This window comes from Sebastes fasciatus, chromosome 23 (genome assembly GCF_043250625.1).
Source record: "Sebastes fasciatus isolate fSebFas1 chromosome 23, fSebFas1.pri, whole genome shotgun sequence".
Taxonomy (NCBI): domain Eukaryota; kingdom Metazoa; phylum Chordata; class Actinopteri; order Perciformes; family Sebastidae; genus Sebastes; species Sebastes fasciatus.
In genome coordinates, this window is record NC_133817.1 from 21,295,970 (window position 1) to 21,307,603 (window position 11,634).

At 40.5% G+C, this 11,634-nt stretch overlaps 1 protein-coding gene across 7 annotated transcripts in view; it reads right to left on the reverse strand.

Annotated features, from left to right (window-relative positions):
- Window positions 1-7,972, reverse strand: part of eps8a (EGFR pathway substrate 8a, signaling adaptor) — a 42,489-nt gene extending 34,517 nt beyond the window's left edge. For 2 of the 7 annotated variants that reach the window (XM_074625966.1, XM_074625968.1), the window contains exon 1: window positions 7,636-7,972. The gene's annotated coding sequence lies outside the window, so the exon portion shown is untranslated. Of the gene's footprint in view, window positions 1-2,034; window positions 2,066-7,635 lie in introns of those variants that run through there. The other 5 variants (XM_074625969.1, XM_074625964.1, XM_074625970.1 and 2 more) reach the window with 4 other exon arrangements.
- Window positions 7,973-11,634: the final 3,662 nt, after the last annotated feature.

Genomic DNA, 11,634 nt, shown 5'->3' on the forward strand with positions numbered 1-11,634 from the left:
TAAGACTGATTCATCCAAACTCCATTCAGAAAACAAGACTTTTAAAAGTTGTTTGCTTGTCGTCTTGGTAACAGACCTGACAAAGCATGAATTCAGACTTTTTACTAATCAGCATCATTATGTAGTTATTTCAGCATCATTTTGATCTGTTTATTGATATGAAATCACAGCACAATCTGTTTATTTTGGGTTCATACCGCAGTAGCGATGTGTGGCTTGCTAGATACAGTCGGTGTGATGGTACTGTATGTAAATACAGCTCGCCACCGGGTGACGTTATGAACTCAGACACGACGGCGTTTGGTTTTGTGACATATCTGGGACTTCACCAAGCTTCACCAAGCACTGTTGCTTCAAAGCAGCAACAGTGGTTATTTCTTCCATGGTTGAGGGAGGAAAAGTCGTTGGTATCTATGGAGACGAGCTCCTCCTCCTCTCCGCCGCTTTTAGAGCGAATGAACACAGAGGATGCCGGCGGTCCAACTCACGCCAGTTAAGCGAGGTGATAATTCACTTTGATTTTGTTACCTTTGGACAGAGCCCGGCTTGCCGTTTCCAGTCTTTATGCTAAGCTAAGCTAACCAGCTGTAGCTTCATATTTAGCGCACAGACATGAGAGAGGGATCAATGTGAACATGTGACTCTCAGAGAGAAAGAACAAGAGGAGGATTTCACTAAATGTCCAACTGTTGATGTAAAGCTCTGCAGAACTTCATGTTATTTTTCTGCCTTTTTTAGAAAGATGAACTCTGCTGTTCATTAAAAGACCGAAACTAAAACGTGTTTGACCACAGACACAATAATGACTAACGGTGTCTAAAAGTGTGTAGAAAAGGAGGAGTTAAAGTCCTGGTTTATACTTAGAGAGAGGAACTGTTAATAAAGACATCACTGACCGACACAGATTCATGTCTCACTAAACAGATATCAAACAGCAGAGTTTACAACACAGTCTGGTTCAGATCACATGAACAGAGAAGACTGGAGTCAAACAGGTCAGCATGAACTCTCTGGTACTATTTATAGCATCCACGCTTTCAGAAAGACTTTCTGGAAGGAAATTCTCTTAATACTACTACTACTACTACTACTACTGACGGGGAACTGAAGCCGTTATATCGCTGTCTTCACAGCCACCAGACTCCATTCATAGAAACAGTCATTTTACCTCAGAACAGGGGAGTTGCTGGTCTATCTGTAAAGGGTCCACTTTCTAATATTTTCTAATATATCTCGTGTCTCTTGGACTGTAACAACAGCAGAAATGATGAAAATAAATCAAAGACTTATCTTTAAAAATGTCTGATAAATTGTATTTTATAAATTTATTAGATTGTTGTCAATAAACCAAGAGAAGCCAAACTAATACCGGCAAGGACAACATCAGTGTTGGATATACAGCATTATTAACAGTAATAAATATTAAAATGAATAAAAACATTAAACAGTGAAATAACAGAGAGTTTGCTGTAATCTTTCTATTTAATTTGGACTTTACTGTATATGAACGGATTTATTTGCTTAATTCAGTCAGATTTTAGGTTGATTGTTTTTACTTTCTGGAAGATTTTATATGGTATGTAACTGTCTTTTATTCTCTTGTTTTTTTGTCTTTTTATGCCATCTGTCTGCATTTAATTATTTGCAATTAATCTCAGTGAATATTGAAGTGTTTTTCTTGTAAATTTGTGAGTTTATTGTCAGAGAATATCAAAATTTTCTCGTAAATTTACCACTAATCTCAGAGAATACCAAAGGATTTTCCTCGTAAATTTACGACTTTGATCTCTGAAATTTTTCTCGATATATTCCCCCCTTACCCCAGCTCCGTAATTATCATTTTTTTACCTACAATGGCGCCGATACGCTGTCGTAAGATCCCGATAGCTCAGATGAGTTGAAGCAGGTGAATATTCACATTTTAAGGGGAACCAGAGCGAAACTCCATCAACTACCTTAAAAGATGCAGAATAAGAGAATAAATATATAATAATATGAGCCGTCCAGTCACAGATGAAGCCTCAGAGCTCTTACCTGTACGAGTCGTCCACAGGTGAGTCCACGCCGACCGACTGACTGAGTCTCTGAGCTTCATGTGTGACAGATTACGGAGGATCCAGGTCTCTGATCCAGGTCTCTGCAGGACCTGGATTTGCTGCAGCAGCTTGTTGGCGACTTTAAGCCTCTAATTAATGACATGATGACGGACAGGTGGGGTGAGGGGCAGGGGGCGGGGCTTGTAGACCAGCTGACAGGTGACACCTTAAAGCTGCTCAACATGACACAACGCCAGATTATCTGACTCATCGATTACAACGTTTCCTACATTCAACTGTTTATAAAAAGGTGGTAAATCTATTTATTTTATTACCTGCAGACGCCGCCGCCTCACCGTCGGGGATCAATCAAGTTTTTATCATTAACGACAGCGATAACGCGTCAGACTTTATGACTTTATCTCTGAGGGTGGAACGTCTGTTTCTGTTGAAGGATGTTAAAGACAATCTGGGTTTATTATAGAAAAATAGAAAAAACACACATACATTATCAATATTTGTTCACATCGGTGTTGGCAGGAGTTTATTTGTGACTTTACGGCTCAAAATGCAAACGTTGTTCTAAAATTTTGAGATTTAGTTTAAGACTTTAATGTCCTATAAAAATAAATGATTAAACATCATTGACTTTAACTATTTCCTGTTAAGAGTAAAGTTTCATTTCGAAGGTAAATGTGGAAACTCAGCTGTTTCTCCATTAATCTACTCGGGTTAGAAGAAGAAAATGTGTGTTGAGATGATAATTAAAGAATTAAAATATTGTTGAGTTAATATATATGATACTGAGTGATAAAATTAAGTGTCATAATGGTTCTTTATCAGCATTTATTAGCTGATAAAACTGCTCTGACAGAAGCTGATCTGGAGTCTGTAGTTCTGCTTTGATTTCTCTCAGAGGAACTACTTTAACTGGAGAAATTAAAACTGAAAACTGCATGAAACATTTCATTATTCAATGCTTTTTTTGGCCCCTTTAAATGTTTGTGTTCTACCTGAAAAATCACTTTTCCTTCCTACAGTCGGCAGATATTCAGGTAAATAGACTCTAATGGCGCATTCACACCAAGTGCCAAGCGAACTTCTCGCGTGGCGTGATTACATACAAAGAACAGATCAAAATGATGCTTAAATAACTACATCATAAAGCCGATTAGTAAAAAGTCTGAATTCATGCTTTGTCAGGTCTGTCTGCAAGACGACACCCAAACGACTTTTAAAATGCTTGTTTTCTGAATGGAGTTTGGATGGATCAGTGGCAGGCTATGCCAACAATGACGTGAAACAGACCAAACTCTGTGTAGAACCCACAGACCGTCTACAGTAGAAACAACAATGTCGCTGCCGTATTTATGCCTAGATGACTTTATGTTGAGTGTTGATGGAGCAGCTGCATAGCCTGGCACAGATCCATCCAAACTCCATTCAGAAAACAAGCATTTTAAAAGTTGTTAGCTTGTCGTCTTGGTAACAGACCTGACAAAGCATGAATTCAGACTTTTTACTAATCAGCCTCATTATGTAGTTATTTCAGCATCATTTTGACCTGTTCATTGCGTATAGGAATACAGGTATACTGTAGAGAAGCAGGAAGTGTCTCTAGTGATGAATAATAAGGGGAACTCCTGTCTGACTGTAATATTTACCGACTGAACGGTTTAAACAGTTTCCAACAACAGAGTCGACTCTGAAACACAAACATCAGTCTCTGTTAAAGTCAGGAGGGAAACCTGTCAGTAATCATTATTTCAATAAGTATCTACAATTATTTTGCTTCTACTTTTATTTTTCTTTCAATCACAGTTTAGCTTTGGTTGCTGTCGAAGCTTTTAATATTAAACATCTGTAATAACTGTTGAGTTTTATTAAGACAACAACAGCAATCAGTAATCAATGAGGAAGTGGACGTTCTACTGACGTTCTACTGAATTTATCAGCAAATATCAGACAGGAGGAAGTAGAAATACAAGACTGGAATCTATCAGTTATCAGTCGACCTCTGACGGATCAATAAACGCAATGACATCATCACCAGTGACTGTGGTCAACCAGATCCAGTTTCCAGTTTCCATCCCATAATGCTACACGGGTCTCCTCCAGCATCACATCACTGTAACACACCTGGCAGGCAGGTACGGTTACATCACCCCGTCGTCAACGGTAACCGCCGACACCACACACAAACAGGACGGGCTCTCCCAGGAGACGCCCCGGCAACCGTCAGTGACATCATCGCCATCAACAGTTCACAGGGAAACCCAGAACACACTATAGATTAATCAATAATTCAAATGAATAATGATTAGTTTTCATCAATGAATCCATCGGTACCAACCATGTCATACTAGCTTGTCGCAAAGGAGGTTAAAAAACACTGCAAACTTACGCTAAATGTTGGCGAGGAAAAACTGTCATGTCCATTTTCAAAGGGGTCCCTTGACCTCTGACCTCCGGATATGTGAATGTAAATGGGTTCTATGGGTACCCACGAGTCTCCCCTTTACAGACATGCCCACTGTATGATAATCACATGTAGAATATATTATAATGTGTATCTTAAATGTTGCATCTTTCTGTAAATATACTCATTTTAACACTCAATGAAGAAATAATAAATCATATTGTTGACTTTGTATTTTTCCCTGCAGTTATTTTCCATCTCGGGTTGTTATTAAAGAGTTTAAAATCATCCCAGCAGAGAGCTGCAGGCCTGGAAACATCTGGAAACATCCAGAAATAGAGTCTCAGTCTCTCTGGAGACCACCAGACTGGAGAAGGTTTCCCATGAAGACCAGAAGAGTCCAGAGACAGAAACCTGATCCAGGACCAGCTGTGGACTTTAATCCTCCTCTATCAGACTCTTAAATTGGGATGAAGCAGCAGAAAAACAGTCAGATTACACAACGAGGCTGAGAGGTCAAAGGTCCTTCAAGTGTTCAGCTTCAGCACATCTCTAAGAGTCGCACGACCTTTGCCTCTACAGAAAACGGCTGACAGCAGGGAAGCTAACGAGGAGCTAACAACTAACAGCATTCAAGAAGTAAAACAGCTGACAGGTACAGGAGGAGAAACATGAGATCAAATATGAGATTAAAATAGAATTATTTTTTTTCACATCCCAAAATTTACCACAAGTAAATTAATGAAAATGAAAGAGTTAACCATGTTAGAATTTCAAAACATCAACAGTTAACGTTGGGAGGAAGATTTGTCTCAGTTCTTTGACCCAAACAGAGATTCAGAACTGAGTCGCCACTCAGTAAGCAGTGAGGTCACAGGTCAAATATCCCAACATAGTCACCAAAATTAAATGTAATTTCTTCACATTTTAATTATTTATTTATTTTTAATAGTCAAAAGAAGTGTTTCCCAGTTTCTTTAAAATTTGCCCAAACTGCCATCAGACCAAACGTCCCCACCTCCCTCTAAACTAACAATTAATTTCATTATCAATTAACCTGATGATTAATTTGTCAATTAATTAACTTCATTTATTCTAGAAAACATCAAAAAGTAGAAATATCCTCCATAACTTCACAAAATGAAGTTGTATCCAACCAACAGTTCTAAAATATTTAATTTATTATCAGATATAATAAAAACAAGCAGCGAATCATCACATCTGAGAAGCAGAAAATAAAATGACTGAAACTATTATATTATTACATAGTTGATTAATTAGCATGAAGGCTGCAAATAAATTAAACTGCAGACTGAATCAGGGCTGATTATTTTCATTATTGATTCATCTTCTCAGTTTGTCAATTAATTGTTGGTTCCATAATCAGAAAACTGCAAAAATAAAAATACCCATCACAATTCCCCGTTCGACCAGCAAAACATAAAGATATTAAATCTAATGAAATGTGTTAAAAATGTTAAATATGAATATTTTCTGGTTTCTTTCCTCCTCTGTGACAGTAAACTGAATCTCTATGAGACATTTCAGGACGTCATCTTGGTCTTTAGGAAACACTGATCAACATTTTATAGACCAAACAACTAATTGATTAATGGAGGAAATAATCAACAGATTGATAAAAAAAATAATCATTAGCTGCAGCCCTACATCCAGGTCAGGGGTCATGACCTCAGTGGAGCTTCAGTGCTGGATGTAAACAGCTGACCATTTCCGGTCGCCATCTTTGTTTGGGTCAACAGAGATACACCTGAAACCAGTAAAATCTTCTGTACTGTTCATCTGACTGAATATTAGAGACCTATAAATAAACTATAAATATCATCACAACCATCTAACTGGGTTCAAACGTGTGATTTTAATGTGAAAGTCTCACATGAGTATAACAATATTAATATTCAGACTGACCATCTCACCTGAGACCTGAACCAACACTAATTACCTGGACACGTCACAGGAGGGCAAACTAATGAGCTGCTGCTTATTAACATCTGTTAACCTTCCTCTCATATATATTATATTATACATATATATTAATATGAATGTGGGTCATCTTTAAGGGGAATAACAGTTGAATGTGTGTTTTTCCCGCTGAAAGCAGGTGAGCTGCTAGCTGAAACCTCCCGGCTAGAGTCAAAGATAACAGGAACCGGTTGTTTTAAAGAGACAAAAGGAGATAAAATACTACCGTTTAGACCTTCCGGTAACCCCGCTGGAACAATACCGAGCCGTGCTATCTCTGTCATCCCTGGCAACCGGGCTCCATTCAGGCCAAGCCAAACAAAAGAGCTCCGACACCCACCGGGCGGCCGCGGACACACAGCCGCAGACAGACGCCTGTTGCCCTGCTGCCTCTCTCTCACACACCTGGGCGGCGGAAGCTCAGCTGGTTCTTCTCTGGTATTCAGGTGAATTCAGGTGTTTTTATTAAACTGCGGGTCAATATGAGAAGCGTGGAGCTTCACCTTCACCTTCACCTTCATTTGTCACAAACACACAATCTGCCAAACTCCATTCAAATGTCTGTCAATTTAAGTTAAACTTGAGTATCATTAATAATAAACGTTGGCTTACACCTGGATTACGTTGACAGGATCTGTTTAGAGAACTGCTGGTTATTTCGGCATAAATATAATCCACTATAAAGCGTTTAATTTTAAATAATTAGCTTAGTAAAACTTCCCACTCCTCGCTATCGCCTACCACCACGCAGCGTTCATCTCCTCTGAGGAGACGCGAGAAATAGCAGGAGAAGTGGTGATAAAAGTTGAATTTATATTAATATATCGCATGTATGTGTGGTGGATGTATGCCGAACTGAAGATGTGATCCTGACACTTGGTTTAATTGTGTATTGTCGTGTGTATTTTGAGTGTAAAGACCTACGGAGTCATTTATTGTATTTTTTCTAATGAGGTCTGGTTGTTCTCGGCTTACACACGGAGGGCCACCTCTCCTCCTCCAGAGCAGCAGGGAGGATCAAGTTGCTTCGTTTTCTGTTTTCTGTTAAATGTTGAACAGTGAGCCAGCTGATAATATCATGTATTTATATTTATTACCCGGTTTGACGGTGAACGGAGAGAACAGAGATGTTTGCTGGCAGAGTAACGGTGTAACGGTAACGGTATCTAGGTGTGTATAGGGTCATTAACAGCAGCCTACCTGCAGCTTCATCAGATCATCCGGTAGAGAAACATGGCACAAACACCCGGTGATATCTCCGGTACCGGCTGGTTCCCAACAGCTCCTCTGAACTCTTTATATCCGACAGAGAGAGCTGGTTCTCGGGTAGAAGTCTGAGTGGAGCCGCTGATCTCTGCGGAGGTTTGACTCGGTTTAAAACTACAGTTGACTTTGACTCGAGTTAAAAACCAGCAGCAGCATCAACCTGCCCACTGAGCCAGGGGGTAAATTATACCTGCGTCTGGACTGGCAGGCAGCACAGCAGCACTCAGCCTGCCGACTGAGACTTATGTTAAGAGATCCCTCTGTGTGGACTGGCAGGCAGGACAGCAGCACTCAACCTGCCGTACACCGATACATGGATTAAATGAGCCGGGTGTCTAGACTAGCAGGCAGAACAGCCGCAGTGAGAGGACACGCCCCGTTCAGTATCACAGTTACACACCAACAGTTACAGTACTCACATCTTACTGTACCTTTAAGTAAAAGTAGTAATACTACAGTGTAAAACTACTCTGTGACAAGTAAAAATCCTGCATTCAAATTAAGTAAAAGTATCAGCATCAAAATATACTTAAAGTACCGAAAGTAAAAGTCCTCATTCTGCAGAATAATCTATATTATATTATTGATGCATTAAAGTGTTCATCACTTTAATGTTGCAGCAGGTAAAGGTGGAGCTACTTTTGTGAATATCCCCCTGAGGATCAATAAAGTTTTATTAATATAATATTTTTTTCATGAGACTTTTTAATCAAAACAAACCTCCTTTGGATAAAAAGACATTTTGAAAATTAGAAACTGCTGGAATTAAAGGGACTATTTGTAACTTTCCGAATGTCTTGTTAACAGCGACACCTGTGGCCGTTAAGTCAACGAAAGTCAGCGTCGGGCTCACGCTTGCTCGCTCTAAATAGACATGAATGAGCAACGCTCAAAACAGTGAGGCGACACACGTCAGCTAAAACCACAATATCACTCTATATTTAGCTGCTTGGCAGTAATGTTAGCTGACCAGACAAAGGTCTCTCCATGAATCAATGCTGATCCTAGTGTTGGCTTTTCCTGCTTCAGCCCCGCTGCTGAAGCATCAGGGCTCTGCAGCGAGAAACGTTATCGTCTCCGCCCGCAGCCGGAGGGAACAGGGGAGGTCCACTGCACATTCACTAGATATTCTCAGAGCTAAACTAACTCTTCTGCAGTGTGGAGTGAGCGCGCATGCACGTGAGGTGGAGCGAGGACAAGCGCGTTGTGTGAGTGAAGACAAGCAGGCAGGGGAGCAGTCTGAACAGCGTAGCCACACGCGAGCGCTCATGGGATCCCGACCCGGTAGATTTATACCTGTAGAAAGTTACAAACAGTCCCTTTAAATTGTTTTGCTTTCAGAATAAATACATCAGCTAGAAGGTGTCTGAAGTCTCTAATTAAGAGTTCCCTTCCTGGATCTCTGACTTCATTATTCAATAATCAGAATCATTTAAAACTGAAGATAAAACATGGGGCAGACGGGTGGAGGAGTTGATCTCCTTCCAGTCAACACTTAGGAAGTAATAACCCTCTCTATCTCTAGAGAAGAGGACGCCTCCTGCTGGTCGCTCAGATTATCACACTACACAGGTACTAACAGTCACAGGTGGGAAGTACTTTTATTCATGTGCAGCACTTATATATGGAGGACGGAACCTACCAAAATCAAAAATAAATGAATAAATAAATGACCCCATAAATAAATAAATGTCATTAAATGTAGCAAAAATAATATCAAAAATAAATGTAGTCATTGATTAATTGATAAAATGTGACAAATTGATATTTTTTTTGTTTTAATTTGCTTCTTTATTTATTAATCTTTGTATTAATTCACTTATTTACTATTCTGTTTAATTTTCCCTTTTATTCATTTATGTATTTATTTTTAGTAAATTTATTTATTTATCTTTGCATTTACTTTGCATTTATTTTTATATATTGTTTATTTTGCTTTTATTCAATATTTATTTTTAAATATATGTATTTATGCATCTTTTAGTTATTTATTGAGTCCTTTATTTATTTTTGATTTTGACAAAATCAAAACCAAAGGGTTAAAGGGACTATTTGTAACTTTTTAAGTGTATAAATGTAGCGGGTCGGCACACATGCGCGCTCAGTGCGTTCGCGTGTAGCCGCTGTACCCTCCTCCTCCTCTGCCTGCTCGCCTTCACTCAGACAGCTCAGCTCGCTCCACCTCTAGACGTGAACGCGCGCTCACTACACACTGCAGAAGAGTTAGTTTAGCTCTGAGAATATCTAGTGAATGTACAGGGGACGTTTGTGCAGAAATAACTGCTGCAGCTCCTCCAGACCAACAGAGGTTTCCCGTGTCTTGTGAAGTGACGGAGTTCTACAGAGATTTACGTTGTCTTCTCGTTACCGACCGGGTGCCGGTGTCTCCTCTGCTCTCTCCGGCTGCGGGCGGAGAGAGCAGGGAGACACGCTGCATAGCCCCGCTGCCTCAGCCTGCACTTAGGCAGGAAAAGCCAACACTAGGATCAGATCTAAATCATGTTCATGGAGAGACCTTCGTCTGGTCAGCTAACATTACTGCCAAGCAGCTGAAATATAGAGTGATATTGTGCTTTTAGCTGATGTGTGTCGCCTCACTGTTTTGAGTGATGCTCGTTCGGGTATATTGAGAGCGGGCAAGCGCGAGCCCGACGCTGACTTTCGTTGATTTCACGGCCACAGGTGTCGCTGTTAAGAAGCATTTCTGAAAGTTACAAATAGTCCCTGTAAGAATCAGAAATGCTTCTTAACAGCGACACCTGTGGCCGTTAAGTCAATGGAAGTCAGCGTCCTGTTGCTCGCGCTTGCTCGCTCTACATAGACATGAACGAGCATCACTCAAAATAGTGAGGCGACACATGTCAGCTAAAACCACAATATCACTCTATATTTCACCTGCTTGGCAGTAATGTTAGCTGACCAGACGAAGGTCTCTCCATGAATCAGTGCTGATACTAGTGTTGGCTTTTCCTGCTTCAGCCTCCCGACAGCGGTGGGAGGGAACAGGGGAGACACCGGAGTTTTGGTCGGAGACGATAACGTTTCTCTTTGCGGAGCCCCGTCACTTCACAAGACACGGGAAACCTCTGTTGGTCTGGAGGAGCTGCAGCAGTTATTTCTGCACAAACGTCCACTAGATATCACTAGATATTCTCAGAGCTATGAAGTCTTCTGCAGTGTGTAGTGTGCACGCATGCACGTGAGGTGGAGCGAGCTGAGTGAAAGCAGGCAGAGGAGCAGAGGAGCAGAGGCTCCGGCCCTGGAGACCAAAGCTACGGCCTCCCCCGCGTCCTCCGACCGCAGCCAACACTGTTTAACAGACGGGCCTCACTAGATACAACTTTGCTGTTTTGGTGCTTCCGTGTAGTTTGTGTTGGAGTCTTGCCTGAACAGCGTAGCCACACGCGAGCGCGCATATGCGAGCGCGCATGGGAAACCGACCCGGGTGATTTATACGTGTAAGAAGTTACAAACAGTCCATCTAAAGGAATGTCAGAAGACATGTTTAATGATTGAAGTAGAGCCTGATCAATTACAAATATTATCAATCAGATATATTTGTAGCTGCTGTATCTGTTGACCGATGAACTAAAAGGTTATTCAGTAACAGAGATGTTGTTCCTCAGTTATTCCAGCAGAGAGCGCCGTGGGATCAACTGTTGACACACTAAAGGACTAGTACACCTAATTTAATATACCTAAACCTAAACATTCAATATACTGAGAGCACACCGTGATGACTGAATGACGGTTCAATATTTAGAGTTTCTCAGAGGACTTTTAGTGAATGAATCAAAGGGAAACTGTAAAAGTGACGGAGGACGTGTCCCTCCAGAACCAGAGGACATTATACTGTTGTACACAGTCATTCAATATACTGACTACATCCTACTCTGGACAATTGCTTCCTATTTAAACTTCTGAATGTTTCTT